Source organism: Malus sylvestris, chromosome 7, assembly GCF_916048215.2.
Source record: "Malus sylvestris chromosome 7, drMalSylv7.2, whole genome shotgun sequence".
Lineage (NCBI taxonomy): Eukaryota > Viridiplantae > Streptophyta > Magnoliopsida > Rosales > Rosaceae > Malus > Malus sylvestris.
In genome coordinates, this window is record NC_062266.1 from 25,351,874 (window position 1) to 25,371,717 (window position 19,844).

General features: G+C 36.6%; 2 long non-coding RNA genes across 2 annotated transcripts; one reads left to right on the plus strand and one right to left on the minus strand.

Annotated features, from left to right (window-relative positions):
- Positions 1-354: 354 nt before the first annotated feature.
- Positions 355-912, minus strand: LOC126629963 (uncharacterized). The gene is made up of 2 exons (XR_007625909.1): positions 718-912; positions 355-619 (listed from the first exon to the last, which is right to left on the minus strand). It is a non-coding gene; the product is annotated as an uncharacterized LOC126629963 (long non-coding RNA).
- A 13,723-nt stretch (positions 913-14,635) lies between these two features.
- On the plus strand, positions 14,636-16,012 carry LOC126629962 (uncharacterized). The gene is made up of 2 exons (XR_007625908.1): positions 14,636-14,765; positions 15,071-16,012. It is a non-coding gene; the product is annotated as an uncharacterized LOC126629962 (long non-coding RNA).
- The last annotated feature ends 3,832 nt before the right edge of the window (positions 16,013-19,844 follow it).

Below are 19,844 nucleotides of genomic sequence, written 5' to 3' on the forward strand. Positions count from 1 at the left end.
AGGACCTAAAAATGAGGTCATGTGAGAATCATTTTATTTAGGCTTTTTAGTCAAAATAGTTTTTGAGATTGGCAAAACTTCTCATTTTTGTAGTTCATATTTGAGAATCAATAGAAGTGGTCTCTGAGTTTGTCTATCATCAATTATTTTGATCATTCTATGAAAAGTCTCTGTTAAACGAGGATAAAATGACATAAATACCTTTAATTTTTGTCAAATCATTTTGGCTCATTGTTTATTAATTGAGGGTATTTTTGTTATTTTGGTCCTATTTAACAAAATTTTCATGAAAGTACCAAAATGATTGATATAGTAAACAAACTTAGAGATCACTTCTATCTATTTCAAATCTCATGCATTAAAGTGAGGATTTATATCAATCTCAGATATCATTTTGGCTAAAAAGCCCTTTTTTTTTAAGACTCTTAGATTAATCTAAGGGTAGATAGAATCATGAAATAAATCTTTGATTCATAAAGTTGTTTCATCCAATGAGTTTTATCTTGCAATGGAAAAGTAATTTGATGTGTGCAACTTGTCCCGAAACCATGCATTTCGATCCGACGGATTCCACTATAGCTTCCATGGCCAACCCACTTCGACCTAAAGGATTCAGGTGCTGCAAAATTACACAATTGTATGGCGACCTAGATGAGAAAACACGAAAAGAACAATGTATTAGAGTAGAATGAGGGTAAAGTTTGGGAGAAAACTAACCTTGGAGAGGGCATAAATTTTGGGGATGGGTTTGATGTTTGACGCCTTCCAAGGCACATCCCTTAGCAGTGAAGAAACACTTCCACCTTTGCAGGACATGCCCTTCTTTTGTTCGTAGACGAACTGTAGAGATGTGGAGAGAGAGAGAAGTGTGAGTGCCTCTGCGTCTGTGTGTGTGGATTTTTGAGTTGGATGATGAAGAAGTTGAATATTATACCAGAAAAAAACATGTTTATTGATAGATGAAAATACCAACTACAAAGAGGTCCTTATATATAGAAAGACTAAAACAAACCCTAGACTAAAACCCTAAAAGAAATCCTAGACAAACTCAAATACTTAATGGGCAAGTAACTAATCCTTGGCCCTCAAGATAACTAATAACAATCTAAATTCCAACACCCCCAGTCAAACTCATGGCGGAACACAGACATGAGTTTGCCAAAGTAGATGTGGATGCAAGACTCCAAATTCCAGTGCTAATGTCAATGCCAATGCCACTATCATGCCAATGTCGATGCCAAATTCAAACTACCATGCCAATGCTGATGCCAACTTCAAACTACCATGCCCAATCATCCTTCCTAGAATCAGATTCTGAAGCAGTTGCAATATGCAAAACAGAAGCTGCTGAGCCTGCAAGTGGTGATTTTTGTGGAAATTCATGTTGCTGAGATAACTTAGGACATTGGGATTTCCAATGCCCTTTCCCTTTACAATAAGAACACTCGTCCATAGCAACCCTACTAGATTTTGCTGCAACCAATGCTAAAGTGTTTGATAAAGATGAAGAGAACCTATGCGACTACACACGGACTTCTTCGGCTTGTAACTCATTAAGAACATAATCAACAGATGGAAGAGGAGTTCGATGAAGGATAGAGCTACGAAGTGTCTCGAACTCATCCCGAAGAGGCATTAGAAACTGAATAAGACGTTGTTCTTCTCTATATTGACAATAGACCTTGACAATGCCAAGTTCTTCAGGCTCAGTCAATGCAAGTTGATCCCAAAGATTGGTCAGTTCATTGTAAAAAACTTGAATACTCTTATCACCCTCCTGAATTGCACGAATCTCCATTTCTAATTGATACCTCTTAGCAAAATTGGCCTTGGTATACAACTTTGCCAAGTGATCCCAAACTTCCTTAGACTTTGAGAACTTAGCAAGTTGCATTCCAATAGTCAAATCAACAGAATTATTAATCTAAGTAATGATCTTTGAATTATTCATCTCCCATGCAGCAAACAATTCAACATGTTTCTCATATTTGGGGTTATTTGGAATAGAAATCATTCTAGAAACATAGCCCCACAAACCTTTTCCAATCAAAAAATTCTTCATCACATACGCCCAATACACATAATTATTTCCATTTAATTTCACACCAATAGCTTGTAAGGAATCATCCTTTGCAGATGCCATGACAACACTAAGGAACAAGATACCTGATAGCAAGCAGGCGACGATGCAACGGTGCAGATGCAGAATCAAAGTGCGACTGATGCAGATGCAGACTGATGCAAAATCAAAGTGGCTGCGATGATTGCAGCGATCAAAGCAGGTACAAATTCAAACCGGTGCAGGTAGGTTGCAGTCGGAGGGGTCCATATAGGTGCAGCGGTGCGGAGTGATCTGGTGCGATGGTGGGCTAGGCACGGTGGTTCCTGAGATAGCGACCTTGCTCTGATACCAAGTTGAATATTATACCGGAAAAAACATGTTTATTGATAGATGAAAATACCAACTACAAAGAGGTCCTTATATAGACAAAGACTAAAGAAAACCCTAGACTAAAACTCTAAAACAAATCCTAGACAAACTCAAATACTTAATGGGCAAGTAACTAATCCTTGGCCCGCAAGATAACTAATAACAATCTAAATTCAATCTAAATTCCAACAGAAGATGATGTTTACTTTTTCATATTGAGATAGAACTGATTAGGCAAAACAATTTTATGAATCAAATCATGATTCTATCGACACTTAGATTAATTTAAGGCCATCTTCAACCGGAAAGATTAAACACAGGCCCGTCTAGAATTATAACACTTCAAAAACTTATTTTTAAATGAACAGTATCATGCCATATTCTTTTTTAATATCTCTAATTGAAGGGGCTAAACATAGCCCTTCAATAACTTATTAGTTTTAAGTTTATACTTTAAAATTAGGGAACTTTAACAAAAAGCTCCTGGTACTGTTCACTTTAACGAAAAACCACATTTTTAAACTAAAAAGTCAATCCTGGTACTCTTCACTTTACCCTTTATTTTGTCCTTATAGTTAAAACTCAAAGTTTTCAAGCCATTTTCATTAGTTTTCCTTTAAAATTATTGGTTAATTTAGTTAAACTACCATTAAAGTTTTCAAATCCAGCCTTTGAATTTGAATCAATTATTGCAACTAAGAAGCTGGGCCCCAAGATTATAGCTTAATCATCGGTTGGAGATGAGTTTTTGGCCAAATCACACTATTTTTTTAGTTTTTGGACCTTTAACTCTTTCTATTGAAGATGATTGAGGGTCTTATATTAGACAAACTCCAACCAAAAGACCTAAACCCAAAAATGTCACTCAATGGTAAGACCTAAACCCAAAAACTTTGGGTTTTGACCCAAGTAAAAACCAAAATTTGGGTTTCTATTTGCCTAACCTAAATTTTTTAGGGACCCACATTTGTGTAAAGGGCAACAGGCAATGGATTTCTTGTAATGGCCGGCAGTTGGGCTCTAGTTAGCAGGGAGCCCAGCTGCATAACGGTAAATTTTTAAAAGACTGATGGTTGTTTGATTTCTGGGCCATTGGTGATCAACGGTCCAAATTAAATGCCTTTTTTGGGCAATTTTTGAATTTTGATTTCACAATTCGTATTGTTTTTTTTTTCAAATTCAATGATATAAAATAAAAAAGATTCAATGACTAATGTGACAACCCGTCCCTAATTTTCTATGTAATTTTCTTCTCGAGTGTGTGAAATGACAATTATGCCCTTGTTGGCAAAGTGGAACCTAACGTAGACGTTGTTATTCAGCTTTTAATTTATTTTTCTATTATTGTAGCTAAATAGTACTCGTTGTTACGAATGTGTGAGCATGAGTTAGACCCGAATCGGATTTGTAACGAAGAAGTTACACTTAGTTAAAGAGCATTAACAACATATATTGTACACGTGACACTGTTTTTGATAAGGTGACATAGATTTTGTGTACTTTTAAATTGTACAAAATATGAATCCCTTCTCTTTAAAAACCGGTCACGTGACCCTATCTCACCCACCAATCAGCTTTCCTCCTAACCTCTTACCCAATCAGAAACCTTTTCCCTTGCCCAATTAGAAGCTCCCCCCCTCCCTCTCTCTTTCTTCTTCTCCTTCTCTCTCTTATGCCATGTCTCTCTTCCCTCTGCAACAACTATGAACACTCATCAAACATCACGGATCGGACTTCAAATGACCACCATTACTCATCTCATCCCCACGAGTCCATTCGTACGAGGCGATTAAAAAATGATCGAGTTTTGAGCTTCCAACTCGGACCTTCGACTCAGGTGTATGTTCTGTGGCAACTTTCCATCCGAGTTGCAAGGTTTTGGAAGGTCTAGAAGCAACTACACAACTCCCTGAGGTCCCTAGCCTAAGTTTGAAGTAGAGCCTACGTGTAAACATGTGGCTTTAAAACGTTGGAAATAAGGCCGAGACTTTCGAGGCATTTTCAGTCCATTTCCATCCAATTTTTGGACTTTTAAAAGGTACAATCTTCTTCTTTTCTTCCCAAGCTTCATTTTCATATAAAGTACATAAAAAATGGTTGAGAAATGAGGAAGATATGAAGTTTTAAAGTTTTTACAAAAATCCGGCCAAAATTTTCCAAAATCCAGCGATGGTGACAACGGACAGCGGCGATGGTGACCAGAAAATTGGAGAAGAAGGAGAATATTCCGTTAAAGTTGACGGAATATTCTCACGCCGTTAATGTGACGACCCGTCCCGAATGTATAGTTATTTTACCCTCGAAAGCGTGGAAATGTCGATTTTACCATTAAGCGTTGGGTTATGAATGTATAAATGGGCTAAGAAATGGACCAATTATCTTATGCCCTATTTGTTTAGACCCGATAAAATTTTTGTAGGGTTGTTAGGACTAAATTTGGTAGCCCAATTGGAATTTAAGTTGGTTTATATGTATGCCCAATCTGGACCATCACACACACTCACACATGCACACGTTGACTTCACTCTGTCTCTGTCTCTGTCTCTCTCTCTCTATTCTTCACCATCCGTACAATTTGTACAGTCATTCATCCAACCACCCTCAAAACATCGTAGATCGAGTTAGACTAGGTTGTTTTTGGACTCCTTGCAAGCTCAGGAGTTGAACCATACCTTTAGTTTGACGTGAGGACTTTGGAAACTCGAGATACCCGAGCTCCGGCAAGGGGTGCAAATTGCTTCGTGGTGATCGCGAGTGTTTCGTGGAGTTTTAAAGTTCTATGAGGTTTTAAAACTACTTCACGAAGCTTGTAGATGAATTTTGGAAGGTTTTGGACATCAGGACACTCGAGTTCATCGAGTTGCAGGTGTGGCCGAACTATCGAGACTTTTTCCGGCCAGTTTCCATTGGTTTTAGGACTAAAAGTGGTAAGACTTTGTTCTCCTTGTCCAGAGCTTCATTTTGGTACAAATTTCATGGAATTTGGTTGAGAAATGAATGAGATATTAAGGTTCAAAAGTTTTTCCAGAAACCAACGAATGCAGCGGTGGCCGGCTCTGAACTCCGGTGAACCAAGTAGGGAGAAGGAGAATATTCCGTCAATTTTGACGGAATATGCTAATGGCATCAAGTAAAATAAATGGAATATGCTGTTATTTAACGAAATATTCCCTAACGCCGTTAGGGAATTCGTCAGTGTGCCAGGCACTTGGGAACTTAGAAATTTTTTCTAAAAATATGAAGATGTTCGTGAGGTTGAGTAGGCCACGATGGTATATTCAAATACCCCAATTGAGCAACAAATGAGAAGTTCTTTCCTAGTTTTGGTTATGTGCTTAAAATTAATGTTAAAATAATTGTTTCCCATATAGGTAAGACTTTTATGGAGGACGAACGCAATCATGCTAGACACGGGGGTTACGACCCTGCGACATACCAATGAGTGGGCTTTTGGTTTTTAATATATGTATATATACATTACGTTTTTCCCAGAAAAGTTTATTTAAATTATTTTGCGTTTTTATGCCATGTCAAATGCTTTATATTTTAGAATATGCATTAGTAGTTATGTATGTTAGTATTTGACACTGTAGACACTTAACTAAGTTCCAGGTAAGTATATGTGTTATTGATTGTGAGTTGCATTATGATGGTTAGATATAAATGCATTTAGAGCTCATAAACCTGCACCCCGGTGTTAGTGTTCTCGCCCGTAGCCAGAGCACAGTCATTCACGTGATGTTCACCTCCCGCATCGCACACTCACCTTGGATCCAAGTTTGGTGCATAGCTTTGTCGTACTGACCACAATAGGTGGTTCCAACTCGTAGGTGACCCACGATTTATCGCACAGCCTTCACGTGGTCGTAGCACTTAAGCATAATTATTACACCTCGCCATGTCGTACAAACCACATTAGGTGGTTCTGACTCATGTGCAGGCATACTTGATGAGCTATAGGTTCAACCGTACAGGCCACAATAGGTGGATCCGGCTGACATATCACTTTTCATTGATTTACTTCACATGGTTTACATATTCATTATGCTGAGATATTTGACATGGCATACATGTAGATTTTGGTATTTCAAGTATGGTTTCAATATATGTATTTATTTTATTTTTTGGGAAATTATACGGGTTTTACGATAAGGTGTTATTATTATTTTTGGAAAAGAGAAATGAGTTTGAAAAGCTTTATTTTTGCCCACTCACACTTTTTGTTTTGCGCCCCTCCAGATTCTAGGTAGGCTTGCTTATTGGTGGCTTACAAGGAGTTAGCGGCGGTTTTGACAGACTATAATCAATGTAGGATCATATCTCTGGTATTGTATAATTAGTACTTGACCTGCTGGACTGCACTTAGGTTACCTACGCTCTGAATAAGTGTAACTATACCTAAATATTTTCACTCACACTTACATATTTGTTTAGTGTAAATTAGTTAGTTTGGTTTTTATTTACTCTCATTTTATATCATTATCACTTCCACACTGTGCACATGGCTACGTCACTCTCACGTGACGGCCAGCATGCCTTGATTTAGGTCGAGGTGCGTCAGTTAAGGTAACTTTGTTAGACTTAACGAAATATTCTGTCAAATCTAACGAAATATTCCACTGGGATCTGTCAACGCATGCAGCGCATGAAGGCACGTACGGTTTCATGGCAACGCGTGGTCGACGTGTATAAGTCCGGGACGTCGCGTAAAATGTTTTCGTATATTTAAAACCTTTGTTTAAGCAAACTATGGGGAATTTTCCTAGCCTTTTAGTGTATTCCTAATTAATTAATTACTATAGTTGTTTCACATGTATGAGAGAATCATCCCGATGAGGTACGAGATCAAGCAAGGCTAGGAGGCTACGATCCGACTACGTATCAGTGAGCAGGCATTTGTTTCTATATATTATATATATATATAAAGTTTTATATTTTCCACAAATGCTTTTGGATTAATATTATGCTTATAATGCCATGTTTTTATTTCATCTTAAAAGTGCTATTACATTGTTAAGATTTATAAATTGTCATTGCATGTTCATATACATTTTACCTGCTCATCATGCATGCTTGCATCGGTGTAGTACTCGCCCCGGGCCAGGGCCAGGCTACACGTGTATGTTCACATCGCACCACATGTTTACTTTAGATCCATTGTAGGTGCCAATCATGTCCTAGGTTGCAATAGGCAACTAGAACTCGTATGTGATGCGCCTAGTGCCAGTCTTCACGTAATTGTAGTACTATAGCGTATATTATTATTACACCCAGTCTTGTTCATGTCAAAATTCCTCTGCATGAACTCGTGTGTTAGCATAGATTGATGAGCACTTGATTTTCTTATGCCACGGTTGAGATATTATGATTTGTGTGTTTCTTGAATTATTGTTGTATTACCTTTGATTTCATACCTATACGTAGTATGATTTTATGGAAACTATACATGTTTTACAGCGAGGGGTTAATATGTTCATAATATAAATGTGTATAATAAATGGTACGAGTCCTTATCTCATTAGCTGCAAATTTGAATTGGCCATTGAAATAGCTTGATGTAAAAAATGCGTTTCTTCATGGACATCTAGATTAAGAAGTATATATGGATTTTCCTCCGGGAAATAGTAACGGAGGAAAATCGGGAGTGTGCCAATTGCAGAAGTCACTTTATAGGCTTAAGCAGTCACCTCGTGCATGGTTTGGGAGATTCACTCAGGCCATGAGAAAGAATGGGTATTATCAGAGTCAGTCTGATCATACCCTATTTGTGAAGCGGAGAAACAGTAAAGTAACAACCTTGATTATTTATGTGGATGATATGATAATAACAGGTGATGATTCAGATGAGATTGTCTAACTGGAGAAAAACCTTTCTACCGAGTTTAAGATGAAGAGTCTAGGTGACTTAAAGTTTTTTCTTGGAGTTAAAGTTGCTGTTCATCCAAAGGTATTTTCTTGTCTCAACGAAAATATGTTCTGGATTTATTGAAGGAAACAGGTATGCTTGGGTGTAAACCCGTGGATACTCCCATTGTGGAGAAACATTACTTGGGGATTTATCAGGATCAAGAACCAGTAGATAAAGGCATATATTAGAGGCTGGTAGGAAGACTAATTTATTTAGCTCATACCCTTCCGAATATAGCCTATGCAATAAGTGTGGTGAGGTTAGTTCATGCACTCACCATGTGTAGATCATATGGGAGTTGTTATGCGGATTTTAGCTTATTTGAAGTCAGCTTTGAGAAAAGGAATTTTGTATAAAAATTTTGGTCATCCGAAGATCGAAGGATTTACTGACGCTGATGGGGCAGGTGATGTGACTGATAGGCGCTCTACTTCTAGATACTTTACGCTTGTTGGTGTAAATTTAATTACTTGGAGGAGCAAGAAACAAAATCTGGTGTCTAGGTCTTCAGCTGATGCCAAATTCAGAGGTATGGCGCATAGAGTATGTGAAGTTCTTTGGTTGCGTAAGTTGCTCTGGGGTCTAGGTTTCAAACCAAAGGAGGCCACAAATTTGTATTGTGATAATAAGTCCACACGTGAGATTGCAGAGAACCCAGTACAACATGACAGAACAAAGCACGTGGAGGTTGATCATCAATTCATTAAGGAAAAGCTTGAGAAGAAGATTGTATCAATACCGTTTGTGAACTCAGACGAGCAACTTGCGGATATCCTCACTCATGTTCTGTGTAGTAGGTCTTTTGGTGACTCACTTGTCAAGTTGGGCATGTGCGATATCTATGCTCCAACTTGAGGGGGAGTATTGTCGTGAGTAATATTAAAAAGGGGATGTAAATATATTATAAATATTGGGAGTCCTTTATTAGGAAGGATATATGTTTGTGTCCTTTATTGTTTATTGTTTCCTTATGGAACAATGATTGTATCTTGTATATATTTTCAGTTATGTAATACAATGAGAATTAAGCCGTAAAATTCTATTAAAACATCTGGGTATTTCTTTATTGTTGGTGTTGGGTGAGTTGCTACAATAGGAAATAAAAAAGTTGCTGGCAATTGAATTGGTAGACGAAGATTAGAGAAGCAATTTAATTAGGTTTTTAAAATTTAAAATAACTACAAAATATCTTTTATAATATAAAAATGGGTAAATTACATAAAACTGCCTCAACTATTGGATCATTAACAGTTTCATACCTCATCTTTAAAAAGTTTCAATGTCATACCTTATCTTCGAATTTGTTGCAATGTCATACCTTCTATCAGTTGTTTGTCAATTCCTCTGTTAAATGCTGCGTGGCTTGAGGCGGGCCCACTTTCTATTAAAAAATTATTAAAATAATAATTTACCATTATAAAATTATAAAATTATAAAAAGTAAAAAAACCCCAGATCCCGTCTTCCTCAACCCCCCTTTCCCTGCATCCATCTTCTCGTCTTCCCCAAACCCACCCTTGCACCCATCCTCCACCTCCACCTCCACCTCCATCCCCTCCCTCAACCCCCTTCCCTCCGTCGATCTGCACCCAGATGCGCAAAACGGCCACGTCGACTCAAACGCAGATTGGGAACCGGAATGCAGTCCGCGTCGAAATTTTGGCGCCGGAGCGTGGAGCTTCGGAACTACCGCCGCAATCTCGAGGAGTTTAGGTCTCTGGAAATCGATGGCGGACGTGAAGCTGCTGATGCAGCTGGGGTGCTACGCGTCCAAGTGCATATCGATGGAGGGAAATGGGTAGTCGGAGTCGGAGGTGGAGGATGTGGAAGATGGGTGCCAAGGGTGCGAGGGTGGGTGTGGAAGAGGAGGTGGAGGATGGATGCGCAGTAGGTTTGGGGAAGACGAGAAGACGGGAGGATGGGTGCAAGGAAGGGGGGTCGGGGAAGATGGCATCTGGGTTTTTTTTTTTTTTTAATGGTAAATTATTATTTTTTTTTATTTTTTATTAATTTTTAATAGAAAGTGGGCCTTGCCTCAAGCCACATCAACATTTAATAGAGGAATTGACAGACAACTGACAGAAGGTATGACATTGAAACTTTTTAAAAGCGAGGTATGAAACTGTTAATGACCCAATAGTTGAGGTAATCCAACTTAGTCTAAGCCAAGCCAATCCAACTTAGTCCTGCTTAGTCTAAAGCCAAGCCAGTCCAACTTCGTCCCTGAAGTTAGTCCAGTTCGAGATAATCCGGTGCAACAAACGCACCTTAAATATACTCCTTATTAAGTCACGAACTAGCTTTTGCAACCGTACCAAATTAAATTGTGTTGTACTTAATACAAGCACAATATCAATGTAGTGAATGTCATCCTTAAGCCCAATTTTAATTGTACCGTGCCCTTCCCATCCCCTCCTATTTGTGCGGTCACGATTAAGCCACGTCAACATTTTATATTGATTTTTTAATAGAGATAATAAGTCTAAAAGCAATAAGAATATAAAATATTAACGTGGCTTAACCGTGATCACATAAATATGAAGGGATGGGAATGGGACGGTAACAGGAGGGCAAACAATCTGCCTCCATTTTAATTATCTTTAAAGACCCTTAAACATAATATTATCAATATGAACAATGTCTAACACGTTTCATCCAATCACAAACCTTGCTGCATCCATATTGAATTAGCATCATGCCATAATATCTTCACATACAAAACCATGATATTGTCTTTGATTATATCGTTGATTAATAAAATATAACGTTAGGCCTATTATTTGATAAATTCAATAAAAGAAAACTACAATTTGGCTTATGTCCAATTCAGGCTACAACTATCGCAAAATTATAAATTTAAGGGTACGTTTATTGCACCGGACTGTCTCGGACTAGACTAGCCTCAGGGACTAAGTTGGACTAGCTTAGACTAGACTAAGCTGGACTAGATTAGTGAAGCGTTTGATGCAGTGTCGGACTAACAAGCAGGATAATTAACAAACTCTAATATTATATTTTTTAATTCATAATTATTAATATTTTATTTTTATCCTTTTTTTATCCCTTTATTCCTCCCTTACCGTCCCATTCTATCCCTATTTTTCTCCCTCTTTTTCTCCCTTTTCCGTTCCAATCTTTTCCTCCCCAGATTAAACCTCTCGATTCCATACTCTCTTTCCTCCCTCCTTCTCGATTTCAATCTGTATCTCTCTCTCTCTCTCTCTCTCTCTCTCTCTCTCTCTCTCTCTCTCTCTCTCTCTCTCTCTCTCTCTCTCTCTCTCTCTCTCTCTCTAGCTTTGCACTAGTCGAATGGAACCCTCACGACTTCATTTATTTTTTCAATGAGTTGCAGGTTTCCCAACGAGTTTTCCGACTAAACCTCGTCGGATTAGATGAGGTTTGCACCACTAACAAACTATTCCCCATCTCTGGTCCCATATCCGATCTTTGCATGCTCGAATCTGTCATGGATTCGATAAAACCCAAACCGGACGAGACTTCCAGGCCATTTTTCGGCCACCTCCAACCACCTTTTGGCCTCGATTCAAGTAGAATCGTAATCCCCTCATTCCCATCTTCAATTTTTCATTTTATATGAAAATTGGTTGTGAAAATCATCTAATCCAATGGTTTTCGAGGGTGAGTGGTCGAGGAGCAAGGTGAGGAGGAGAGAGGGGACAGTCTTAGCTAGTCCCATGGTTTTCGAGGGGTCTCACGAAGACCAGCTAGTCCCTGATTTAGTATAGGCGAGTGAGACTTAGTCTCATTAAACCTAATCCATGTCGGGAACAAACATGGGATTGGACTAACTCTTAGTCCAGTCCAATCCAGTACACTTTAGTGAGGACAAACAAACACCCTTAAAAGTACAAACAATTGGCTTATTAGCTAATGATAATATGTTTATATATATATATATTTGAGTTAGAGTCTGGGAACACACGTTTTTGAAGTATATATATTAAGTATATTGTATCTTTGTGCCGACCTTTTCAACTAGACATTTGGATTTGATTTTGATGGAAAATAATAAAGTCTTATATATTTCACTCTTTTCTTGCTTCACCGCCTCATTTGTACAAGACCAAAGCCAAAATTACCAATCATATTGTAACCTTATGCGATTTTTCTACGAATAGTCAACATCAAACGAGAATCTCTTCACCAACAGAATAAATTTTAGTTTGACATATAGAAGCAGGGGTTTGTCAGAATATGTTGTCTTTCTTTTGTATTTGAAGTATTTCTATCTTATGACCGTTACTGATTTTATTTCGTTATACAGTGAAATCATCATTAGGATTAGTTTCGCCTTGATAGAGATCCGCTTGAAAGCACCCCTTTTATTATGATGATAGGGGCGGATGGTAGGGCTAGAATAGGCATAATTGTTGGAACGCCTAGAAGTGAGACATTAATTAACAAGAAAAATAAATTGAATTGAACATCCTAATATTATGTGTAATTCCAGTCGTGGATATGCTATCTTTAAATTAGTGTCTTATTCATGTCTCCTCTCTTATTTTTCAATTCTTGTCACATTACTCAACTCCAACTTAATTCCTTTTTAAGTTTTAATGAATTAAAAGCAAAATACTAAGAAACGAAAAACAAAGGCCAAAGTCCCACAAATCCACGGCCGACTGCCAGCCACCCTTACGCCTCAGTCATAGTCAATTAAAGCACAATAATATAAACCAATGATCCTTGTTGTAGATCTGAATATTGAGTCAAAAGAGTAGAAACTTCGAGGGCAGGCCGACGCTGAGTTAGCGTGGGGTGGCAGGCATACACCGTTTAGTGGGAGAGGGGGTTGTCGCCGATGGTGTGGGGTTGGCTGGCGTCGGTGGTTGTCGGGCTTGTGGGTGGTACTTTGGTGAGTATTGGTTTCTTTGTTTTTTCATTTTCTCTATGCCCAACAAACAATTAACGTTGTTAAAGTAGGAGTTAAATAATATGACACGTGTTGAAAAAATTAGAAAGGAGATATGAAGGGGACCCTATTTTGACGATACTAGACCTGTAGCCGTGGATATAGCCACCTTTATATTACAAATCATGCATTAATTTCGACCAGTAATCTCTTAAAACAAATTGCTCATTCGTGAAATATAAAGTGGGAATTTATAGTTCTCCTGTCATTTATTTTATACTTTTGACAAGAGTTTAGTTTTCGTTTTCCTTCTTAAACTCGGTCGTGGATCAGTTGTCCCCGTTTTAATATCTCTTACATGTCTCCTCTTTAATTGCTTAACAAGTGTTCATTCACTTACCAAATAATTAACACTGTTAACTTTTAGTATATATAACATAAAAGGTTTTTATCGGCATGTTCATCGGAGAAGCTCGACCCAAGGCTTAGGAAGAGGGCATTGTCACGTTATCTAGCACGATGCTAAAATCCCCTAGCGCGGCGAATCAAGCTCTCGTACACTAACGTTGAATAGGTGGAGACTCGGTATTAATTATGTGTTATGATATCAACACACCTTTTTAATTTTCGACCGTCAGATCGGATGAATTGAAGAAGATCAACGAACAGAATTATCAAGAGATGTATGAGAAGTAAAATAGAGTGTGTGGATAGCACATCCCTTAATTATTTGGTTACATCACGTTGTAACACCATTAAGTGTTAAGGTAGGGAGCCTAAATAACGATAATGGGTGATTCCATGACGTCTACTTATAAAAACTTACGTCTATACTCTAGCAGGACGTTCATGGTGTAAAAATTAACATTGATAGTGTAATAAAAAATAATATTCTATAATCTTGTTATTATTATATAATGCGCCCAATAAACTTTGACGACTATAGTATAACTTTGTTATAGTGAAAAGTATCAACACTTTTTTAGAGAGTAGCCTAGAATTTCTGTTAATTAACTACTATATACACAGGTTAAGTAGTCAAGAAATTAAAATCTTTGGTTTTCTTGGGCAAACATGCGCAATGAAAGCAGATATCTATCAGGAATCTTCTTCGTATTGGAGTGGGTTCTTTCCCATTCAAATACTTCGGTGTTCTCATGTTCCAAGGCCGGCTAATGCGAAGTTACTTTCAGGACATTGCGAATTAAGTAAAATATAAACTCTCGGTTTGGAAAGGTCTTATGCTTTCTCAAGTGGGTCGCTTACAACTTATCACGTCTGTCATCCCAAGCAGTGTAATTTACAGTTTTCAATTGTACACTTGACCTCGTCTTCTTTTAGATCAAGTCAAAACGTTAGATAAGAAATTTTTTGTGGTTAGGTGATCTGGACTCTTGTGGTACTCTTTTAATTTCTTGGCATATTTGTTATCACCTAAACATCTTGGTGACCTAGGGTTGAAGGATTTGGCAGTTCTATTTCGTTCTTTGTTTTTAAAGTGTTGATGAGATAAGGTGGATTCTTCCTCTCTACGTGCTCGCTTCTTTCACACAGGTTCGGTTCCTCTTTTTCCACTTAAAAAAAATCTTCGTGTGAGTGGGTTTTAAAAAGGTTCTCCCTATTATCTCTTCTCATTCAACTTGGATCGTGGGTCATAGTTCTCAAGATTCTTTTTGGTCTGATAATTGGTTGGGCAGACCTTTGTTTCCTATCTTGACATCTCTAATGTTCTTGCTCATATGATTAGAGCACGAGTGAGAGACTTTATATGTGGTTCTTATTGGGAATTACTGCCGAATTTCACTACTAATTTTCCTGAAGTTGCTAATTTAATTACAACTACTCATTTTCCATTGCAGGCATCTTCAGACTTTTTATGATGTCCAGCTCTCTCGCTAGTATTCTTACTGCCAAACTGGCTTATTCTTACTTACTCTACTTTGATATCCATGTGCCTCGGAAAGTCTAACAGGGTTGTCTCCCTCGCTAATAAAGTGCTCCCACAGATACAAGTTTCGATGGTTTCTCGTTGCCATTTTGTAATTCAGTTGTTGAGTCTCTCTCTCACATTTTTTTAGAATGTTCTTGGACTATGGGTCTTTGGTCTTGGTTGTTGAAGCTTTTGCGCCATCCCTATTTAGCGATACAATCTGTATTACAAGTTTTTCCATAAACTTTTCTTGCACTTTTTCTGGTTTTATTCGAAACTTCGGATTATAGTGACTTGTACTTTTATATGGGGTACTGGGTTTCTTTGTAATCAAATTCGATTTGAGGGCAAGTCTGCTTCCCTAAGTTATGCGAGGTGCTAGCTAGTGGCTTGATTTCGTGACTCAGCGCTAGTGTGTTTTTCAAGTGTTTGCTGCTCATCTTCAGTATTGCATATTTTTTTCAATATTGGGTATCTCGCCGCTTTCTATTGTGGCTCCATCCCTTATTCCAGTTATTTAGAAGTTGTTAATGGTTGCTTGGCTCAAGGTTAACATCAATGGGTCTTGTACTGACGCATGTGCTGTATTTGGGAGGATTTTCGCTCATCGGAGGGTGGTCAAACACAAAATTTATAAGTTCAGTTACTGCGTAAATTTTTGCTTTCATTGAGGCCATGCATATAGCTTGGGTCAGAGATTGGAAACATATATGGATTGAAACAAACTCCATGTTGGTTATTCACTATCTTTTTAAGGATCCTAATGTGGTCTCTTGGCTTCTGATGGTGGATTAGAAGAATTGTCTCTGTCCACTTCGTTGCATGCGATTTATGTGTAACATATTTATAGAGAAGGAAATCATGTTGCATATACTTTAGCTTCATTTGAGGAAAATAGTTATGCTAATTACTGGTGATCTATGGTTCTAGATTTTGTAGCATTTGTCCATGCTCGTGACATTTCGTGTTGTCCTTATTATCGTTTTCGTTAAACGTTTTTCCTTTGGGGTCTTGGCATAGTCTCCCTACTTGTATTTTTTTCATTTACTTTCATTATTATCAATAAATTTGGTGGAGGGATGGACGTAGGATTTTTGGGTGTAATGATCATTTCCCTTTTGGAGGAGGATAAGTGCCTCGCACACAACCATTGCCGGAGAATTAATCTCGCTTAATCTTTCTCTATTTAAAAATAAAATAAAATAAATAAATGCACTGAAATTATATACCTATCAATTACAAATTTTGAAATGCAAGAAACAAGAATTGGAAGTGCAAATACTAAGCATTGGCTAACCAATGTATATATCATGAAATATAGGACAGTAGCAGAAAAGTAATTATCAACACAGAAGTCCAAGAGAGCTTTGTATGAACCTGGATTGTCTGTCCTCCCCTCCCATACCCTTCTCATCATCTTTTATTTATATGGTCACGGTTAAGTTACGTCAATATTTTATATTGATTTTTTTTATAGAAATAATAAGAAAAAAGTAATAAAAATATAAAATATTGAGTGACTTAATCGTGACTACATAAATAAAAAATAATGAGAAGGATATAGAATGGAGGAGGGCAGACAATCCAGGTCTGCTTTGTATGTTGTCCACAAGTAGACGAACAAAACAATGACGCGACCTTTCAGAAGGACCAAGCGTTGAAGGGATCATGATAGGATGGCCCGTAATTTGATTACCTGATATTACCATGCATTGATGTGGACTGTAGACAACCATCATGAACATGACCACGAATAAAACCGTGCTTTTCAAGAAAATATTTTCTTGTTCTCTTCTATAACTTTTTAAGGGTTATTAATTAACAGTGGCTGTCACAAAAAGAACGAAAGAACCATTACAATATAAAGAAATGAGAATATGAAGAATTCGCGATATAAAAAAATGAACTTTAACGAAAAGTTTCAAGTACTGTTCATTTTAACGAAAAATTATATTTTTACACTAAAAAGTTAATCCTGGTACTATTCACGTTACACTTTATTTTATTCTTATCGTTAAAACTCAAAGTTTTCAAGTCATTTTCATTAGTTTTCCTTATAAAAAAAACCTTCATGTTAATTTTATATCTTGATTTTTCATGTACAGGAAGGTATGAGATACCCACAAGTGAGAATCACGTAAAAGAGAATCATATTCAATCGTTTCAAATCCTTAATTGTTAGTAAACACAAGAATTAAATCACACACTTGACTTATAAGAGTAATGTTAGAGAGATTAAAATTTTAGATAATATTTAGTATACTAAATGATTTGGAAGTTAATAATTAAATTATTATTTAAACGTCGATAAACGTGTTTATTTTCTATTTATGACATATAATTTAGTTTGCAAATTCTGAAATAAAGAAATGATGAATATATGTGGAAAGAAATCATGAACTAAACTTTAACTTGTGGCAAACTCATTGGCTATTTCATGGATACTTTTTTCTAGAAAACTCGATTGGTCCATGGAAAAGTTCTAGTCATCGAAATATTCTTCTAGCTAGGGTAACATTACATAACTAGGCTTTAAATATTATATTTGGTAATGTTGACCTAATAGAAAAAAAAAAAAATATATATATATATATATGTATATATGGCTTACACAAAACCTTTGTAAACGAAGACAGTGTTCTGTTGGCTAGTGACAAATTGTTGTTTTGAAACAAAGATATGCTCTCCTTTAGAAACAGAAAGAACAAAGATAAAACCCTTATTATTTCTCACTAAGTATGTAGAACGTTCACTGGGATTTGTTGGCTTGAAAATCATGAGAAACCCATTAGGCTGTAGATAAAAGGCGACACGAATTAGGGCATTCACATACAAAAGCATATGTACATCCACCTTCAAGGCATAATTTCATAAGTAAGAACACATACAAGAGACGGGTCTTGCGAAACGTACGTGTTCAAACGAGAGGATGATCGGTCATATATATTTTACTGAAAATATAACTTTAGCCCTTAAAATTTAATTTCTTTCAACATAAAATCCGACATAAGTTTTTGACTCAAATAAAACTCATTGACTAGATTCTACATCAACAAATTCATTAATTATATTTGACTTTACACATTTAAAAAATTTCGATGCCCAAAAAACACCCCTATTTGAATGTTTGATTTACACAATTAATTCCAAACAAATTGTAAGGGAGAATTAATGATTTCACAAAAAAAATAATAATAAATTCATTCTCTAATATATAATAACAATAAAACATGCCTAATAAATGTAGTAATACATGCTTAGTTAAGTCAATAAAATTATATTTTACATATAAATGGAGGTAAATTATTTCACACACACATATGTATAACAAAAAAATTAAATTAAATTAAAATAAAAAACATGCCTAATATACAAAAAAATTCATGCAAAATAATTTACCTACATAATAAAGCAAACCCAATATATGCAAAGTACATGCAAAATAATATACCTACATAAAAAATGTTATTATTTTATTCAATACTAGTTTACCTATTATTTGTACATATAATAATAAAATGTGCCTAATATATATGATGATACATACAAAATAAAATACCTACATAATGAAGAAATGTTATTTGATTCAAAAATAATTTACTTACAAAATAAAGCAATTGTATTTTATTCAAGATTAATTTACCTATTATTTGTACATATATCTTATAATAATAAAATGTGCCAAATATATGTAATAATACATGGAAAATAAATTACCTACAAAATAAAAGAATGTTATTTGATTCAATATTAATTTACCTACAAAATATATGTTATTTATGTGTGTGTGTGTGTGTGTGTAGGTAAACTATATATGTATATATATACACATATATATGGAGCTTATGGTAGTAATATATATATATATATGTTTGTACCATACTTAGGGCATCTGTATTTAGATCTCGTATAAATATTCGGGGGACTCAAATGTAATTATGTAATAAAGGAATGGTCAAATATGTAATAAGTGAGGAACCCATATTCTATAAAAGGACTCCTCACTCTCCTCATTGGGGGAGGCCAATTCTTAGGCCTGAGATCCCCAAACTCCCTCACATTCAGAGAGCCTCATTCTCACATTACAGAGGCTCTCTTCCTCACAATCTCCTCAGAGAAATACAATAATCAGTGTGGACGTAGCCCAAACATTGGGGTGAACCACGATACATCTTGTGTTATTTACATTTCTTGCAGATTCACGGTCGGATTTACGTTGTTCCAAGACCTCCGGTTTTATGCATCAACATTTGGCGCCGTCTGTGGGAATCGACACGAAGTTATGTCAGTTCTCTCTCAATTTTTCACCTCCGCCATGAATCTGCAAAAACCCAACAACCAAACACCTGTAGAGTCACTGCAAAACTCATCCCTAAAAAATGCAGAGATGAAAACTCATAAACTCAACCATAGTTTCTTCTCTCTTTCTCTCTCTACCATTATTTGTCAGTTACAATCACACCCATTTAATCAGCATATGAGAAGAGAGAACGAGATCAAGCTGCATTCCACATTTGGCCAAAATCTTCAGAGCAGGGACCAAAAATGGCGGAGCAACTAACAGAGGAGCAGATCGCCGAGTTCAAGAAAGCTTTTTGCCTCTTTGACAAAGATGGCGATGGTCTCTCAGCTCATTCCTCTTCTGTCAAATAATTAAGAACAAGATAGAGAAGCCAAACTCATCTGGGTTGGCAAGGACTAAG